The 19,990-nt window shown below is 43.8% G+C and overlaps 1 long non-coding RNA gene and 1 pseudogene across 1 annotated transcript; both read left to right on the top strand.

The window, feature by feature from the left end:
- Positions 1-1,762: 1,762 nt before the first annotated feature.
- Positions 1,763-5,518, top strand: LOC123968659. The gene is made up of 2 exons (XR_006824510.1): positions 1,763-1,823; positions 4,604-5,518. It is a non-coding gene; the product is annotated as an uncharacterized LOC123968659 (long non-coding RNA).
- Positions 5,519-9,047: 3,529 nt separating this feature from the next.
- On the top strand, positions 9,048-13,121 carry LOC123984559 (annotated as a pseudogene).
- The last annotated feature ends 6,869 nt before the right edge of the window (positions 13,122-19,990 follow it).

The raw sequence follows: 19,990 nt of genomic DNA, 5'->3' as shown, positions 1-19,990 counted from the left end.
AAATTCTATTCTGGATTTTACTGGAAGCCAATGCAGAGAAGCTAAAACAGGAGAAATGTGATCTCTTTTCCTGGTTCCTGTCAGAACACGTGCTGCAGCATTCTGGATCAGCTGAAGAGTCTTAATGGACTTTTTCGAGCAGCCTGATAATAAAGAATTGCAGTAATCCAGCCTAGAAGTAACAAATGCATGGACTAGTTTTTCTGCATCATTTTTAGACAGGATGTTCCTGATTTTCGCAATATTACGTAGGTGAAAAAAGGCGGTCCTTGAAATTTGCTTAATGTGAGACTTAAACGACATGTCCTGATCAAAGATAACTCCAAGATTCCTCACAGTGGTGCTGGAGGCCAGGGCGATGCCATCAAGGGAAACTATATCTTTAGATAATGCGTCACGAAGGTGCTTAGGCCCCAGAACAATAACTTCAGTTTTATCTGAGTTTAACATTAGAAAATTACAGGTCATCCAGGTTTTAACATCCTAATGAAGCAAGCAAAGTCAAAGAAAGTTTGCACATTCAGCAGATCTCACCGACTGCATCTGATGAAAGCAGGTGGCTACGTGAGTAAAATCAGCTTCTGCAAGACGTTAAGCCACATTAAACGTTGTACGCATTGATTGATCTGGGATGAGTTAGAAGTGACTCACAAATAAAATGCTTGGAGTAGAGTTAAAGAACATCAGAAGATGAAATAAATGGAAAACTGAGCTTAAGCTTTCATATGAGTTAAATCATTTCAATTTCCCTTAAACATTTAGCCTAATAAATCAGAATGTTCAAAATACACCATGATCATATACTGGGTTATTTAATAATGAATACACAATGACAATAAATACAGATGCACATAAATAATAAAACATTCTGCCAGTAGAAATTATTCTGTCTCTGAGCAGGACAAAGTATAAATATAATTATTCATATGCAGGTGCTTGTTAAACAGCTACAGAGAGAAAACATTGACCCTTTATTATCATCAGCACAGTGCACAACAGTTTGTGTGCAGACACAAACTCCATCAAGTCTCTTCAGCTGGTAAAGCCAACTGATCCAGCAGTGATCAGCTTCCGCTCTCATCAATAATGGACGTCACTTCAGGTGACGCTTTTGAGGAAAGGAAGTCTCATGTCTCTAAAAACATATTTCCTTGTTCCTTCTCCTCTTGCATTGTTTTCTTGCGTCTCTCCATTCTTCCCCAGTGGGCGGGACTAAGACACAAGGAAAAGATGCAAGTGAGGGAAACATGGATGCAATTAAGAGACTTGGGATGCACCCTGTGTATCTTAATGCAAAAATATGATCTCGAGTCGAATCTTAAAACAGTTTCTCTGGTTTTTATTTGTTTGGCTGCACAACATGAGTTTGTACAGATGGAGCTACTGGTGGAGCTGCAGAGTTTAAGAGGTGAAGAGACTATGTCTTTATTGAAGTAGCTGCACGTTGTCATTAATATTAATGAGAGCTCTTTTGACCTTTTTATTTTTTACAGTTTGAACCTCCATCCTGTTGGTTCAGGTGTTTGGAGTTTCCATTACTAAACTTCTACATTCTAAACCTTCTTCAGCTCTGAACAGATTATTAAACACTGAATGATTTCAAGCAGGAACATTGTCTTCTAACGTTACATCATTTATTCTTTATTCAGACTGAGTCGCTGCAGTTTGTCAGAGATCAGCTGTGCTTCTCTGGCCTCAGCTCTGAAGTCCAACCCCTCCCATCTGAGAGAGCTGCAGCTGACTGGAAACAACCTGCAGGATTCAGGAGTGAAGCTGCTGTCTGATCTTCTGGAGAGTCCACACTGTAGGCTGGAGACTCTGAGGTCAGTAGAGGGTTGGAGTCATTTAAAATGTTGATAATAGCAGGGATAATTGACAACAATTCACCCAAATTTGATATCAATCGGACTTGTGGTTATGGAGATATAAAATTAATATAAGACAATGGGATTTTTAAAATGTATTTAATCTGCAATAACAGCGCCACCTAGGAGGTAATTGCACCAAAGTTTTTTTACTGTAATATCTTGTGCACTATTTACTCCTGCCCAGGGACTGCAGATGGGAATTAGCTTTTAGCTATATCTGGTACACATATGGTGCATTGTTCTTGTTAAATAAGTAAATAAAATGCCACATAAGCTCACCAAGTTTGGTGTAGATCAGCCACTCTAAACCATAAAGATATGACATCACTTTCTGTTTTTTGCATTGCGCACAAACATTTGTTGGCTTATAATTCACAACTTTTATCAAATTCGTCAAATGATGGTCTGTGCCAAGGTTGGTGCCAATCGGACTTGCCGGTTCGGAGGAGTTAATCCCGTTACCGGGCAGGACGATCGATTTTTTGCCTCAAATTGAAAGATCCATGGATGATCAGATTATTTTGTCACCCTATGCATGCCACACACCTCTGTGAAGCTAGGAGGCTCAGATAGCATCTCAAACCAACCATGTTTATCCACACCAAACACACATCAAACAGCATCTAAATGTACTTGTATCACAACATGAATCGCTCTGTAATCACTGTACGTGGATGCACTTACTGCCTTCCACGTATGTCTCATTTCATCCGACCTCGCAGTCTGACCACTCTAAAGAAAGCTCAGCTCCAGTTCTGATTAGCTGTGTTACTCATATCACTCAAATCACAAAACTCAGAGTTATTAGCCAACAACGCAGCAATATACATTTACAGTTACAACTGCTGACTTGCTTTTGTCGTTTTCACAGTTTTCAGTCCAAAAACAGCTGTGGGTTGTGTCAATAGAGATCGCCGCGGCTCGCCATCTTGATATTGCTCAATCTGTGAATTCTTAGGTTTTGTTTCTCTTGTCAAAATGAAGGAGAGAACAAGCATTTCTTTGGAACAGACTGTCTTTATCGGCCTCTACTGGCCAACCAGTATACCAATCGATTTGTCTCTTCAATATGAAGAGAAGGAGCACACTTAGGGCTGTAGGATGTTCTGTTCTCAACTTGTGGGTCTGTAAAGCATGTTGATCAATATTCACTGTTTTTATCAATATTTCAATGTTTTGGAAGCTTTATGTTAGAATGTGGTTGTATGGAGAGAAATAGTGTTCTGAAGAAAAATCCTGATAAAAGTGAACATATAAACATATGGCCAGTTTCTTTTCATCAACTTTACAGTTACAGTTGTATTTCCGGTGTATTAGAAGATATTCAGTTGCATTATAATGAGTTAGATGATTGTTTTAATTGTGATATTGCTATTAAAATATAGATTTTATTCCAAGTGAGGATGAAAATATCATATATTCCTTTATCTCCATTTAACCTTTAATAGAAAAGTAAATAGTTTTGTGTAAAGTTGATTCATATTCCTTAGCTTCTAACCTATCAAAGGAGACCAGAATTATGCATCTAGGCTGAGGAGTTATTACTGATTTATTTTGGGTGTGTTATTTTAGACGTTTGTCCTGGAAATAGGTGTAATTTCTTTCGGTTTCTGTGATGTAGCGAAAAAAATCTAGGCAAAATGGGCATGGCCTATACCAGGAGATTAAGCTCAATGCGTGGATATAAGGTTTTTGATATGCGCCTTCCTATGCAGGAGTTCCAAGCCCAAACATGAAAACCTTGCTTGTTGCACCCCGTAAAGGTAGAAGTGTGCAAATGTTTGCATCTGAGTTACTCTTGGCGGTCTGTACCTACCCTATGAGTGTCGATTCTGTAAGACTTCCCGTGTAGGCCGCAGTATCACTTTTATGTAAGGAAGAATAATGATAATAAAAACGAATACCATTACAATAGGGTTCCCAGCCCTGCTGGTCCTGGGTTCCCATGCCCTTCGCTGGCTTGCAACCCTAATAAAACCCATTTGTTCTGCATCGTGGTAGGCTATATCTGCGCCCTGATGTTAGCAGCATGAATTCACCTCATAAGGGATGGCTTGTATAAGCCAAGATTGTTCTCTCTTCCTTTAAGGACCTGACCTTGTACAGGTCATGGAGTTTATTGAAGGGTGAACGAGCAATTTTGCTGCACACCTTCAAAAGTGTCTTTGGAGTTTGAATCTTAGGCACAAGAACAATTATTCCAATTAGTCCTTCCAAAGACAAGGAACCTTATGCAGCTGTAAGGACAACTGGAAGATGAAGCAGAGGATGTCTACCGGTTGCACAGCACAGTCCTTCAAAAACTGACCTCCGATGTCATCAGGGCCAGGGCTTTTCCTTTATTTGATACCACAGAAGACTTTCAAGACCATGAAAACTCACTAACAGCCTCACTAAAATTATTGGCATTACAAAATGTTGTGATAAACACAGTTAGTATCAAAGCAGAGATCCAGTATTTCCTGTAAACCTCCAACCTTCTCAGCTGCTGCTTTCCTCAGTGAAGCTGTGAGAGGAGAATGGTGACAGGCTTCAGGATTTAATCAGAGACAGAGAGAGAGAGAACAGGCAGTGAACATGTGTTTGATTAAACTTCCTGCTTTCTTACAGTGCAGACACTTTGCTGCTTGCTCTTGCCTCTTCTTGCATTCTTTTGCTTAAACTCTCTTTTTTTCCTCCCTGTCTCTGTAAAATCTGATTTATGACTTCTGCTGTCTGTCTTCTTCTCTCATCAGCTGGAGGTGATCTCTGTCAGAGTGTGAGTGATCAGAAAGGTGGAGGTGTTGAGAGAGGATCAGCTGTGTCCTGATGATCCAGAGAGGTTGAAGCAGCAGCATCAGCTTGTGTGTGGAGAGGCTCTGACTGGGCCATGTTACTGGGAGGTAGAGTGGAGAGGAGAGCTTCATCCAGCAGTGACTGACAGAGGAATCCCAACAGTGCTGCAGTCTGAACTGCTCTGAGATCAGCTCCCCTGTCAGACACAAAGTCACGTCCACCATCATCCCTGTGTGTTCCTCTGGATGTGACAGAGTATCATCAGTGGATCTGGACTGCTCTGCTGCTGCTCTGTCCTTCTACACAGTCTCTGCAGACACACTGAGACTCCTCCACTCCTTCTGCTGCACACTCAGACACCTCCTCCACCTGGACGTGGACCTGGACTTTATTTCATTCAGATGTTGCATGCATTTATGCATGCAGCCTGCATGCATAAAGTTCCCTCTCTGAAGTTCTGCTCACCAACACCAGACTTTTCTGTCAGTTTAACAGATAATAGTTACTCACAGAAACAAGAAGATAAAACCTGTAAAAAGTTTGGATTTAAGTCTCATTGTTATTAGCGCAGGATTATATATCTGTTTACTTTATTTAAAATACTCTGTTTTACTAGTATATCCCAACAGATTGTGTTGTTGCAGAAACTTAATTAAAGAACTACAAAGTCTGGTGATAATTATCTGTGGGTTTGTCTCTATGAACGACCTCTTTCGCTTTCACGTCGTCATCTGATCCGCTGTATATATAAAAAATTCATTAAAAAGTATTTTTATCCCCGTATAACGTGGATGAAAGAAGAAACTACTCCACATTCATCACTGTTATTAGTCATGATGTGAAGTTTACACAAAATAAAATACTTGATGATGCTATATGTGTATTATGTAGGGGGATATATATTTTGGCAGTTTGTCCAGCCTGGTAGGACAAGTACTGTAATTGCTTTGTGTGTATGAAAAGTGCTATTTCAATGCAATGCATTATTAAATGATTATGATAATAATTTACCCTTTAATGAGGGGGGGATTCAAAACAATTTACCACAATACTCAAAGGCTATCAGTTGCAAAGAAATCATTCCTTACAAGGACAAAATATTGTCTACAATGCGGCATTCAGTTCAATGTACATTCTGAGTCAAGTAGGAGGCCTAGATTAAGGCTAATTAAGGCAAGCAATGTGTTAAACTGATCACAGTGATCTTGATTTTACAGTATCAATGGACCGTGTAGATATTTGTAGGAGCAGCTTCCTTACAAAAGCCTACAGGGTGACTGGATCTTGCTTTGAAAGAGTAACATGGATGACCACCGTCAGACTATAGCAAAATAAATGTACTATTTATGAAAGAAAATATACGGTCATCTTGTTAAGAGATTCTCAATTCATTGCATGAATAATACTAAGTTCGATAACACAACGTTAATATTTTCTTATGAGGATCAGAAAGGAGATAAAACGTGAACAACGTCTGGATTCAATCAAGGCTTCACTGTAGTTTCCCAGCTGATTACAAACAGATGATGTCTGTAGTCAGCTGTTTACGTCTTCATGAGGCTGAGCAGAAGATAAAGGTGAAAAGCCGTCTGACTGCTACACTGAGAAAGGTCCTGTTTTATTTGCACAATTAATGTGAATTAGTTTCCAACGTGTGCTCGCTCAGTCAAAAGGTGGCCCCAGTATTAAACTGTCAACAGGATGAGAAGCTGCTGTCACTCTCAAACTGATTCACTGGTCTGAATACAGGAAGTCATGTTCAATAATAACTCAGCTGATCACCTGCAGCTGATTCACTCTGTGGCTCTCAGACGAAAGGCTGCTTCACTTATCAACAAGCTAAATATTATAATAGCTGTGTGGCCACTTTACATACCAACATTAAACCATTCTGAATCTCTGCTTTTTCAGCAGCTGCTCTGAGTAATGATAATCGTGGGATACTGAAGCGTCAACAACTTCATAACGACTCAGCATGATGCACTACTTTTACTAATTCATTAAACATTGAATGACACCCTGCACTTAGTGAACTGAAGGCTTTACTCTGCAGGGATCTTTTTTCATTTACTGTCTTTATGCTGCAGACGCCTTGTTTTGAAATCAAAGTGACTCATACAGAGGATTTGCTCCACATGTGCATAAAGTAGCAGCGTTCATGTTCTGGAGCTCCTGCTGGAGCTGCTTTCTGCCAGCAGATGTCAGCTTTTCCACTGTTTTCACTCAGAGAGCTTTAACTGAACTGCTGATGTAAACACTTTGTGTCTGACTCACTTCATTTGGCAAAAAATTTATGGAATCAGAATTTAGTTCCAACTGATTTAAAATGTTAAACTGGATTTAAAATTAAACTCTGCGCACAAGTTAAAATGAGACCCCGATTTAACTTCTTCAAACCCACTTTTCTCCTCAGATTTCCCCTGAAGGAGCTTTAAGGTTGGAAAACTGCTGCAGCTGGATCAGATTCAGTGTTGAAGTAAAACACCAAACCACCATCTTTGTTTTCTTTATTTCCACTGCTGGAAACTCACCAAGTACATTTACTCAAGTACTGTGCTTTACAACTTTGAGGTACTTATATTTTACCTGAGTACATTCATTTTATGGTGCTTTATACTCAAAGTAGGACATATTGGGCTTCTTTTTTTTTTTTTTTATCCTGTCCTGCCCAGCAGCCTGGTATAGAGTATGATGACCTGGATACCATATTGTGCCAGACAGATTGTATTTTAAGAGAGTATTAATATACTATACTACTATACTTTGTCTGTTTTATTATTTATTTAATTATGTAATGATTTATCACCAGGCCGGACAGGGGGCAAAAACAGACAGCACAGAGAAAGGACAAGACCTGTAAGAGAAGGGGGATGGAAGGTGGGGACAACAGGGAAAAGCAGTGGGAAACACCAATTGCAGAAAGCAACGAAACCTGCAATAGAACAGAGAGGGGGGCTAAGTCTGTTAAAGAATGTAGTTGTTAGTGAGAGTGGGACGCCATGACTGTGCCACACCTACCCCAGCAACAGGCAGGCAAGAACCCCAGTAGCCAATAGGGGTGGGAGAAAGAAAAAGAATAAATCAATAAAAAAAAAAAGACTCCCAGATGCACCGCGATGCAAACACGGAAGACCCCGACCCAAATGCCAGTTGACAACGTAATGCCGACGGAACGCAAAAAGCGTAACCCGCGCAAGAGCAGCGCCCGGACCGACCGTGGCGCGCACACAACATAGACCAGTGCTCCCCCCCCACCCAGCACCCCACCGCCACGCAGCGAACAACCAAAACGCCAAAATGCCACGCAATCATCAACACCAATGCACAAGTGACAAGGCCAACGCGCACACTGCGCGAGCACGGCGACACCCAGTGCCCAGCAGCCCCCCGCGAATCCAGCGTGCGAGGTCGGGCAAACGAGAGAGAGCAAGCGGAATAACACGACAGCCAGCGGAGAGAAAGACCAGCAGCAAGTCCCAGCCCGGCAGCAAACGCGCCGCACAGGTCACCGTGCACCCGCCAATAAAAGTCCGTGCAACACCAGCCAAACCAGCAACGAGGCAAAATCAACTAGCTCAGCTGCATGCCACCAACAACCCACCCACCCGTCAAGGGCCGAGAACTCCAGGCACAAACCGGAGCACAGCCCTGCCCCGCACCCACACTGCACATCCCGAAAACTAACTATATACCTCAGTATCCAGAGGAGTCCAACAACTGGCCGACAGAGAAATGGGGAAGCACGGATCCGAGGCCAACGAAGCAAAACAGGGACGCAAACTAGTCCCTCCAAGCCAACGAAGAAATGCCTCCCCTGGACTCCAATGCACAAACTAAACGCCCAGCAGCCATTCAGAGACCCTGCCCAGGGAAAAAGCACAATCGTCCTACAATCCCACTGCAGCCCTCCAAACCGCAACCGTATCAACCCACGCAGAGACCCCCACCCCCAGAAGCCAGGGCACCCCGCGACCCCCCAAAGCCCAAAGGACCACAGACCGCATGTCCCGGGGGAAGCTGTACCCCGCCCCAAGGAAGAACAGCAGAAAGCCGTGCCGGGAAGCTCCCTGCAGCCAGGGAGCGGTAACGCAGGAGAACCAGGCCAACGGTCCCCCAGCCCAGCCAGAGGCATCCCTCCCTAGAGTGCAGGCAGTGCCAGCAGCCCCCGAGGCCGATCTCATCCCCGGACATGGGGCCCAACCCCCCCAGTCAAGCACCCCCAAGGAGGAGCACCAAAACCTACCCCGACAACGCCGGCCATGCGCCCCTGAGACTCCCGAATGCCCCCACTGTGAGAGAGCTGGCAGGGGGAAGCAGCGGGAGCCCCACCCCTGCCGAAGAGGGCCCAGGCGAGGAGAGGAGACAACAGGCCCCCAGGCCCAGGGACACACCACCCGCCCAGAAATGAGCAAAAGCCACAAGCCCAAGTCCCCAAATCCCAAGGTCAAGAGTGGGCCCCACCCACCAAACGCCCTGCAGCCTACCCGCCCCCCAGAGTCCTAAGGGTGTATTTTGTGAGACATTACCAAAGGGAGAAAGGTGAAGGAGGTCATAGGGATACTAGAATGGTCCTCCTCACTGGCACCAGATTCCTGACTGGGCCCATCATTCATTCAGTCCCGTCCCCCACCCCCCTAAGCAGGAGGACGCCAGGTCCCTCCAGCCCAGGGCTTATAGCAAGAGCCCCTCTAGCACCGGCAGCACCCCAGAGTCCGCGACAACCCCGCCCAGCCCCAGGACAGGTCCAGGGGGGCCCAGCCCCCCCAGCGCGCAGACCCGCCCAAGACCCAGAGGCTCCAAAGCCCCGAGCCCCAGACCCCCAGACCCCCCCGAGGCAGGTCAGTGTAGCCCCAAACCAAAGTCCAACAATCCCCCGTCCTTGACGGGGCCCCTCCCGCAGCCCCACTGCCTCCCCCCCACCTCACCGTTCCCACTCAAACAGGAGCACTTAGAGCACCACCAGCTGGCACTAAAATCCAGAGGAGACACATATTGTACTTTTTACTGCACTACATTTATTTAACAGCCATAGTTACTAGTTACTTTTCAGATTCCTATTTTAAACACAAACATGTGATCAGTGTAGATAAAACTAGCCAACAGTATTAAGAAGCAGTTCAAATGAGCTCCACCTCCACCAACTACAGCATTAAAGTATCTCCTACATTATAATGATCAATAATAATGATCCAGTAACATAATAACACTGACAGTGTTGTGGTGGCACCCCGGCTGACGGTGAGTGTCCTGGTTTTTTCTGCTTTTTATCAGTTTTTCTGCTTTTTCCCTTGGTTTCCTGTTCTCTGCCCGCCTCTCTGTGTTTTCTCCCCCGTGTGCTCTCTCTCCCTCTGCTCCTGAGCCCAGCCAACTACCTGCACCTGCAACCCATCATCCACCTCGTCAGCCTGCCACACCTGCCAGTAATCAACCTCATCCCAGCCTGTATTTCAACCCCGGTTCTCCACACCATCCTTGCTTGATCGTCGTTGCTCCATACCTGGTGCCACTTCTGTGTTCAGGCTTCCTCGTTTCTTGTTTTTTCAAACCTACCCTGTGCCTTGTCATTGTCTCCCCCTAACCTTGTCTCTCTGTCTGTTTCCCTCCCAGGTACACTCACCCTCGTCCTCCGTTCGGCTGGGCTCATCCACTGGCCCACTCCCCTTCGGACCTCCCTCTCGGCGTCCTCCCTGTTCCCCTGCCTCTCCTCGCTTCCTTGGCCCCTGTGTTCCCCGGCTCCCTGGCCCCCGGTCTCCTTGGTTCCCCGTGCCAGTACTTCCCCGACGTCCTCCTCTCCCTCCACTCCAGTCCCTCTCACCCTTTTTCCCCCCAATAAACCTCCTTCCCTCTGAACGCTGCATTTGGGTCCTCTCTGTCCACACACCACACCCCGTAACAGACAGGGGCCATCCTGCAGAATGAGTACTTTTGCTCTGAGTCACTTCAATCCTTCTGTACTTTAACTGAAGGAACATGTTGAATGCAGGACTTTAACTTCTAACAGAGTATTTGTGATACTTGTACTTGAGTGAGTGATCTGAATACTTCCTCCACCACTATTTATTTCCCGGAAGAAGCTCCACATTAAAGTTGGGTAAGATCTGATCAGTTCTGACTCCAGCTCTGATTCTGCTTGTTGATTCTGGTTCTGATCAAATCCTCTGATTCTTCTCTTCTTATTGGAGTCAGAAAATAAAGCAGAATATGCTGGAAGCAGAAACCACCTTTATTTTCAGATTCACATTCAGGTTGCCAGAATAAGTCTCAGATGATAAATGAGGCGTTTGATGACTGAATGAAAATAAAATATTTCACTTATGAACTGTGTGGCCACAGCGGCTGTTTGTGGAGGTGACGGCTGAATTTTAGACCCATATAGAGAGTAAATAACTGTGTATGTCTCACTTTATTATAGCAGGTAACTTAATGTAGAGAAGATGAGCGAACACTAAACTTTCTCAAGGTGAGGACCAAGTGTGGTGGAATCATTGGTAATAAAATCACTGGAGTTTAGTGTGCGCTCATCTTCTCTTGATTGTTCCACCGCCACCCGCCCAGTAATGTTGTGGTTTGATTGAACGACAGCGTGAAAGGCTGCCTGCACACAAATATTTGCTTTGGTATCACTTAAATGGCTTATTTGTACACATGTGCAGTATTTCCTGCAGCCTGCTCTGTGATAGCTTATTGTTGTGAAATGGTGCATTGAAGTGTTGTAGTAACTTGTGGCTTTTATTTTACAAGTCAGTAATTTATTATTCTTTTATTATTATTGGAAACTCCGTTCTCCTTTTATGTTGAATTAAATTTCACATTTCTGCATGTTCACCTTACTGCTGTGAACGGACTGGATAATACTAGCAGTTTTTGAAGTTGTAGCAATTGAACACTGTTTGTATTTTCATTTTAGTTAGTACAAACTTACATAGTTCTTTTGCAAAAAACTTCACAGATATTATTAGGATTTTATTCAGAAATTATGGACGAAAGCATCACTGTCACTTTTCTATTTCGTTGACAATATATTTGAATGTATGAGAACAATGTATAAGAACAATAATTTAAGTATTTTACACTTAAAGGTGTCCAACCCACAGGACACTACTTATTTATATGACATACAAGAGACAAAACAAAAGAGCAAGTAAACACTGTGTGTCACAAAACTTAAAAATTCAACAAACAAAAATAAAAACATTACTTCTTTCACTCACACACATTGATAAATCTTCTCCTTGTATGTAAATATGCACTGTAATCTACATCTTGTCATTTCAAACAGACTGTTATATCCTGCACACATTAATTCAAAACTTTGACACTTCCCCTGAAATCTAACAAGGAGGAGTTTAAGGTTTTGTGCACAAGGGAGGTAATGCAATTCCAGGAATCATTGGACCCCAAAGTCTCTGGTAGAGGTCAAGACAGGCAGGAAGTGGAGAGCAGAGGCAGCAGTGGAAGAGGCAGAGTCAAGATAATGCCATGGAGTTCTTGTGGAAGCCGTCACCAGAGAAAGGGCTGGGTTAGGAACCATTGCACCACTGCGTTATGACAAACCTCGGGGAAAGGAGCGGAGGCAATTAGTCCAGAATTAGGTGAGAGGCGCCATTGAGGAGGAGAGGTCCAGCAGAGCAGTGGAGATGAGACAACAAGGTGCCTGGACAAGATGGGAAAACATTGCGAAGAGGAAGATCTAATGGGCTGACCTCTGGCAGGCACAAACGCAAGTTCTTAGTCCAGGCTGTCTATGATGTTCTTACCAGTCCATCCAACCTGTACTGCTGGGGCTTGGTGGATACTCCAGCTTGCTGCCTGTGCCAGAGAAGGGGGACCCTCAAGCACATCTTGAGTTGCTGCCCTAAGGTTCTGGGGGAAGGCCCATACCGCTGGCGTCATGATCAGGTGCTCAAGACCATCTCTGAGAGCATCTGTAGTTCCATTGCCAGCTGCCGGAGGTCAAACCCAAAGAAGCACACCATCAGCTTCATCAGAGCCAGAGAGAAGCCAACAATAACACCTAAATCAACATCAGGACTTCTCAACACTGCTCAGGACTGGCAATTGACAGTAGACTTAGGCAAGCAACTCAAGCTTCCACCGCATGTCGCCAAAACAAACCTTAGACCTGACATCATCCTGGTGTCAGAGACAGCAAAGAACATAGTAATGCTGGAGCTCACTGTGCCATGGGAAGAGCAGATGGAGGAGGCCTTTGAGCGAAAGAAGGAGCGATACGAGAGACTAGTCAGCGACTACCACAGGAAAGGCTAGAAGGCAACGTGCTTGCCAGTGGAGGTTGGGTGCAGGGGCTTTGCAGGAAAGTCTCTCTGTATGGCTTTTACGGTACTTGGGATCTCAGAGGAGAAGAGAAGAAGAGCCATCTCTAACAGCATAGAGGCTGCAGAGAAAGCCTCCAGGTGGCTCTGGATCAAAAGAGGGGATCCGTGGGAGATTGCTACTACGGGACAAGCTGAGGCTTGATCAACCTCAGCTGGGTCGCCTGAGTGAGGGTGTATGATGTTCAAAAGACCCAAAACACCCTTTGACCTCAGGTAACATCACTGATGATGTGCCCTAGTTCTTGCATCAGAAGATGTTTCTTTAAAAAAACACAAACCAGCTACAACAACAACAGAAATAAACATTAATTAAAATAACATCAAACAAAAACTGGGTTAAAGCTCCAGAAAAAGCTGTTAAATGGACTTTGAGTTCAGATTATTCAGTGACAAAGAATCAGTAGTTTCATCACCAAAAATGTTAACTGGTTAAAAATGGGGGGCTCCTGTGCTGAGATGAACTGTGTTTGTGTTCCCTATAAGTCTGTAAAAGAACATTTAGTTCATTTAGTTTAAAGCGCTTTAGTTGGAACTTAAATAAAACTGGTTATTTACATAATTCAAACTTCATTTAAGTTCCAACATTTTGACCAAACAGATTTTAATTCAACCTGTTCTGGGTTCATGTTAACACTTGCACACGCACACACGCACACAGGTAAACTCACCTGGGCCCTGTTACAGAAAGCTTAACAAAGGTTCAACAAACTCTGAGCTTATCCATGAGCTCTGGGTTGATTGAGCCTGAGTGTCACATTCTGCCTGTCAGCCATGTCTACTTTGCACTCTGTGTCTCTGTTTTCCATGCTGTCTCTCTGCCTCGTTAGCCCTTATCCCGGTCACCACCCCTGCTCGTTAGTCCCTGCGTATAAATGTTTGGTGTTTCTGTCCGGTCATTGTATTGTTTAGACGCTCTGTCTCATGTTGTGGTTTTGCTCGTCATTCCCTGCCTGTACCCTATTGTTTCTGCAGTTTTTTAGATTACTCGTATCTCTGGATTTTCAGTTGGATTATCTTGTTTGTTTATGGAGGGATTATTGGGTCAGAACTAAAACTAAAAGTCTAAGTCGAAAATGAATTTTGTATATAGGATTGGGCGTTTAGTCATTTAGCCATTTAGGATTGGGGATTTGGGGATTGAGTTGTGTATGCAAATTAGGAGGCGTGACCCAAAGGCTGCAGGGCACTTTATGGACTGCAGGGGGAGCTCTGACTTCCAGCACACTGCCATGAAAGCAAGCAGAGGAAGTGAGCAGGGCTGGAGGGAGGACTATCATTTATAACACCATAACTAAAAAGTGTACAGCATTTCTGTCCATGTGGCCTCACACACAAAGTCAACAGTGAAAGGAATGCTATCCATCTTACGAGAAAGCAGCGGACTGTACAGCGGGTCAGATTTGATAACATTACCAAGTTAGCTATTTTAGGCTAACTGTTGCTGACATGCAAGAGTTACGTTACTGTCAGTACATGAAGGTTTTAAATGTGGCTATTAACCCCGCTTTGGGCTGTGTGTATAAATTGTAAAGATAAGGTGTATAAGCTGTGTTTCTGGGTAATGGCACCATGCAGGGCAGGTGACAGGTGTGTGTTTACAGTGTTTGTGTGCTCTGAAAAACATAACAGTGCAGCTATAAAGTCTCAGCCGGCAGACCTAGTATGGTATTATTACTACACACACGGATGTAACGTTGAGGCCTGATAGACATCCGCTAATCAGAAACAGAGGACACTACCTGCATCACTGCCGATGTCATTTGACCAGGGAGTGAATGGTGGTTAATGCGATTGTCATCAGTGTTTTCCTATAGTGTCTCCTTTTTGTTCTTTCGCTTCACTGTGTTTCGAGTGTTCCCCTCTGTCCCTGTGTTTGTTGTTGCCCCATGCTCAGTCTCCTGGCTCCTGCTCAGCTGCCTGTTAGGGCCTAAAGTCCACTCTAGAGGTGTGTGAGCTAAACGCAAGCTCCACTGTTTTCCCCCACTTACTTGTCCTCCCCCCTGCAAACAAAGATGTTTCATCTGGACATGAAGGACCACTTGGTGTCACAGCTTTGGATCAGCCATCTGCAGCAGAGTCCCAGTCCACTGGCTCACACCACAAGCTGGAAATTACAGCTGATTCAGAAACCTCTGGATCCACTCAGGACTTTTTCTCTCATTTAAACATAATTTACTCTTTATTGAAGGCTTGTATTTTTATCTTGCAGAGTTTTTATGTGATCTATAATTACCATGATTTATTTTGCTCATTATATTATGCATTAAATGGCACAGAGGTGCAGTCTGACGGGAGAAGCTACTTTTATTTTATTTTCACCATATATAATTGCTGCTCTTGCACCTGAATTTCCTTTAGTGTAGTCTGATCTTAACTAGTATACATGATCATACAGCCTATGGACTTTTCTATGATCACCCTAACCCTAACCGCTAACATCCAGGACACCGTGCTATGGGACCCCTCTACCCTTCCAAGGCTTTCCTCCTGCGCGACTCTGAAGCATCAGTCAGCCTGGGCTGAAGTGGTGGTCCGTGGCTTTAAGAGAGGCTCGGATGGGGCTGCCTCTCCTCCGCACATCGGCCTCTCCAACCGCTATGCAGCCTTGTCTGACGCGTCCCTGATACGGATCTCTTTTTCGGTAGGTAGTGCCTGCCGACACTGTTGCATCTCCTCCACCGGCTACATTTCCTGCACTGGGAGCAAACTGTGATCGGCTGGGCCGCTGTTCTGCCGCTGGGTCTAATCGGCAGCCGTCATCCCGGTCAAAAACCTCCGCTTCCCAGCGAAGGATCCTGAAGGAGGCTGTGCTCAGATGCGCCGGAGGCCGTCTCTACCCTGCACCGTCGGGTAGCCCTTCTCTCAGGTCTGTTACTGCTACTCCAACACAACACTCGGCAGCTCACACACTCCATCCACCCTTTTCTCCCCAATCACACTAATAATTGGTGACTCCATAACCAAAAAACATCCGTTTCTTTAACGCTACCACTCACTGCTTCCCCGGTGCCACCACGGCTGACATTTTAAAAAAACTCCAGGACATAATGCGATCGCTCCCGTCCTCCATCACAGTCCATGTGGGAACAAATGACACAGCTCTTCAGCAGTCTGAGCTGACAAAATCATATTTTAAAAAGAGACATTCTTTGCCAGAACATATTAAAGTTATCGACATAACACACACTGTGTGTTACTGGAGCCAGTCGTGGAGGCCAAGGAGTCTACTGAAGCGGCCAGCACCGCAACCAACTGTGGGAATGGGACCAGAGATAAAAACGGACTTTCCACACTGCTTTAAAAAGTTAAAAAAGACGGTTAAGACAGACGGAGTTCACCCAAACAAACGGGGCTCAGAAATGTTAGCTGCGCACATACAGCATGTAGTGCGGTCCACACATGACTTACGTGAATGACTAATCATTCATGCAGCACACCTGGACGCACCACCGCTCACTGAACAGATCTCTGCCTCACTGCCACAAACAACTGTCTCCACCTGCTGGCATGTAAAGCCGTCTGCTCCCAGCGCTGTTCCAAAGACTTCTATTCCTGTCATCATCACGCATAGACCAGTAAACCCAAATGTGCACATCCCACACAGAAATCATAGTAATCTCTTAAGGATTAGGACAACTGCACCAACTCCAGCACCCAGAACAAACTCATTTAAAATGGCTCTCTTCAATGTGAGATCACTTTCAAGTAAGACTTTTATCTTAAATGATTTTATCTTGTCTGCAAATCTAGATTTTATGTTTTTAACTGAATCCTGGTTGCAGATGAATGACTATAGCCAGCTAGCTGAACTGTGTCCGCCTCAATATGATTGTTTTAGTCAACCGAGGGTCAGTGGTCGTGGTGGTGGGCTAGTGAGCGTGTATAGGAAAAATTTTAAATGTCATCAAGTACGCTGTGAATTTAACTCCTTTCAAGTTCTCACTCTTAAAGTTGGAGGGCTGCAACCTATCATATATGTGTTCTCGCATCTTTATTGAACAAAGTGTTTCAAAGTTTTGCGCATTCTTTCAGAGCCAAAGTCAACACCTGTCTGATTCCAACACCAACAATCTGGTCGATCACTTCAATCATATCTGCTTGTCGTCACTAAATATTACTGCTCCTCTAAAGGTTAGGCCTTTGTCTAAAGCTAGTAAGCAACCCTGGATAAATGACAGCATTCACAGCCTAAAAAGGGAAAGCAGGAAAGAAGAGCGCAGATGGGGAAAAATCCAGTCTCCATTACCTCAGTCTGAAGGATTTATTAATTAACTACAATAACGGATGCGAGGACACACTGTTTTTAAAGTTAAAAGTTGAGGTAGCATTGGAAAGGGAGACAATTTATACAGATATTAACCCACTGACGTTTCTGACTAATGCAGTGGGTAGTGTTTCTTCAACCTTACACCCTTAATGTCCAACATATTAAAGGTCGGGAAAACGTGATGGCGGATGTGCTCCAGTTTGATGTCCCAAAGACCCTAAATGTTGGGGGTCTCGTTTTCTCCTCTTCTTTTCAGGTCGTTCTTCCTGTTTGGTCAGACACGCCCACCTCATCAGTGATTGCAGCCACAGGTTCAAGTCTAAAAGCTGTGGTGAACCAAGATGGCTCTCTCTTCCTCGTGACCTCTCTCCTGGAAGGTGGGGAACTTTCAGGAGCTCCTTTTCTTTTGGCTGTTTGTTTTGAGTATGATGACTTTGAGTTTACTTGTGTTTTGAGTTAATTATAAGTTAAGGTAACTTTAATAAAACCTTAAGGTTCATTTAAACTGTTTTCTGTGTGGACCTTCCCTCTTTGTTATGCTCTTACATGAGCTGGGCATAACAGCTGCCTCAACAATAGTCTTCATCCTTGACCTTTTTCTTGTCTGCTGCATAGTGTGAATTGGCTCTAAATAAATAACATTTAGTTAGCTGTAAGCTGCCTGCAGTCAGCTCGCTATTCCTTCTTCATCCACAGGAGCTCTTTATGCTAATAGTAACTAATGGTTGCAGCTAAAAGTTGAACCTTATTAGCTGTTAGCTACAGAGACACAGGACTGTTTGCCAGTTTACATCCTTTCAGTCCAAGAGTCATCAGTTAGTCCAACAGGATGTAGAGTTAGCAGATACATGCTGTCAAGAAGGAGAGAAACTCTGGCATTAAGTAGTCTGCATGTTAAAAAATAATCTCAGATTATAACAAACACGTTTACAATAAATTCATGTTTTTCGGTTTAGTTGGTGAAGGTCCTCTAAATATTGGTTTGTATTAAAAATAAACTTCTCGGTTTAAAAATAGATATTCATTACCCTCCTCATATTTTTGCATTTGATAGATTAATATCAGTTACCAGCCCTGAAATTCAGTGCATCTCTACATTTTGATCGAAGTCACTCAAACACATTAAGGTAAAAACACGCACACACACACACAGCTGATTTCCTGTAAATGCAGAAGGGAGGAGCAACGCTGAGCAGGAACCTGAATATGCGTCTGCCGAGCTGCTGAAGGAGGGAAACTGAGGCAGGGTGAGTGTTAGTCCAACATTTTATTATTTTGCTTTTACTTATCTACTTCCAATTAAGAGAAACCCATTTTGTTCAAGAAACACAAGACTGAGAACCAGAAGTAATATATTACACACACAAACTTGTGATTTTGAGTAACTACTTCCTGTTCTGTCTTTTGACTCTTGAACAAACTTGTTCTTCCTGGTTCTTGTGTTCTGAGCTCACAGTCAGTGTTACTGTTTTACCTCTCAGACTGACTGAAGTCCAGAAGATGGGTGTTTGTGTGGAGGAAGAGGAGGACAAAGCAGAGTTTGTAGGATCCAGCTGTCTGTCTATGAAGAGTGACCGGTCCAAAGGTCATTCTCCAGACTTCAGTATCAAACCTGGACCCTCAGACACAAAGTAAGAGACTGTTTTTACTGTAAACTGACCTGATGGAAGATGCATTGAGGATGAAGACAAAATGTTCTGCTAACAGATTTATATTCCTGATGCAGAACTATTAGTGCAGATACTGTTTCAAACTAAGATGGATCTGATTTGATTTCTGGAGCAAAACACCTGAGAACCTCCATTTCAGAATTTACACTTCAAGAACATCTTCATATATTTTTGCCCTCACGTTGACGTCACTGTAAAGATTTAGAAGGATTCAGAATCTGAAAGAATCTGCTTCAAATGTGTCCTTCATTTTCTCCTATTTGTCCTCTAAACACTGAGCTGTTTGGCTCTTCCTCAGATCAGCTGTTCTGATCCACCAGATGCATCTTCAATCACTTCAGATCATAATTGTGCAACATGTGGTGAAAAAGCATTTGTAGTTCAGCTTTGCTCACCTTGATGAACACTTTGCTTTGAATCATTAGTAAGTGGAGCTTTGAGCTCAGATTCTCTCCACCATATATTGTTCCTAAAGGTGAAGAACAAACATCCACGGGCAGCACTGATGGAAAAGTTAGCAGTGGATGGAAAAAGGGCAGAAAATTGGACCACTTCTCTTTTTACAATATTTGAATAGTTTTCATGTGATAGTTGACAGTAGAGAGTGACAGGAAACAGAATGACATCCAAACAAGGCTCCGTGTGGACTTGAACCTGTGACACCGCTGTTACATGCTGTGTGTTTAGACCACTTCTAAGCTCAGTTCAAAGCTAACTAACTCAAGCTAAGCTGCCCAGAGTGACTGTAAAACAGTGAAGGTCATAATCAGCTCTCTTTAATGGAGGCTTTTACTGTGAAGGAGCTGCAGGAAGTGTTGAGTTTGTGTTAATAACAAACTGCAGGCAGATCACTAAATGTTTAATCAGACAGTCAGACAGGAAAAGCAGTTAATTAGTGTTTCTGAAAGCAGGAGAGCTGAAATAAAAGGAACAATCATCTTCATTACTGACTGAAAGCTGAATTCAAACAGAAAACTAACGACACTTTTACTCTGTGACCATCTGAGCTTCTACACAGTGTCGGACACATCTGGAGATTTTTCAACAACAAGCAACAAATCATTTTAATTCTAA

The sequence above is a fragment of the Micropterus dolomieu genome, linkage group LG01 (assembly GCF_021292245.1).
Source record: "Micropterus dolomieu isolate WLL.071019.BEF.003 ecotype Adirondacks linkage group LG01, ASM2129224v1, whole genome shotgun sequence".
Taxonomy (NCBI): Eukaryota; Metazoa; Chordata; class Actinopteri; order Centrarchiformes; family Centrarchidae; genus Micropterus; species Micropterus dolomieu.
Note: the sequence above shows the minus strand (reverse complement) of the source record. Positions and strands in the feature narration are given on the sequence as shown.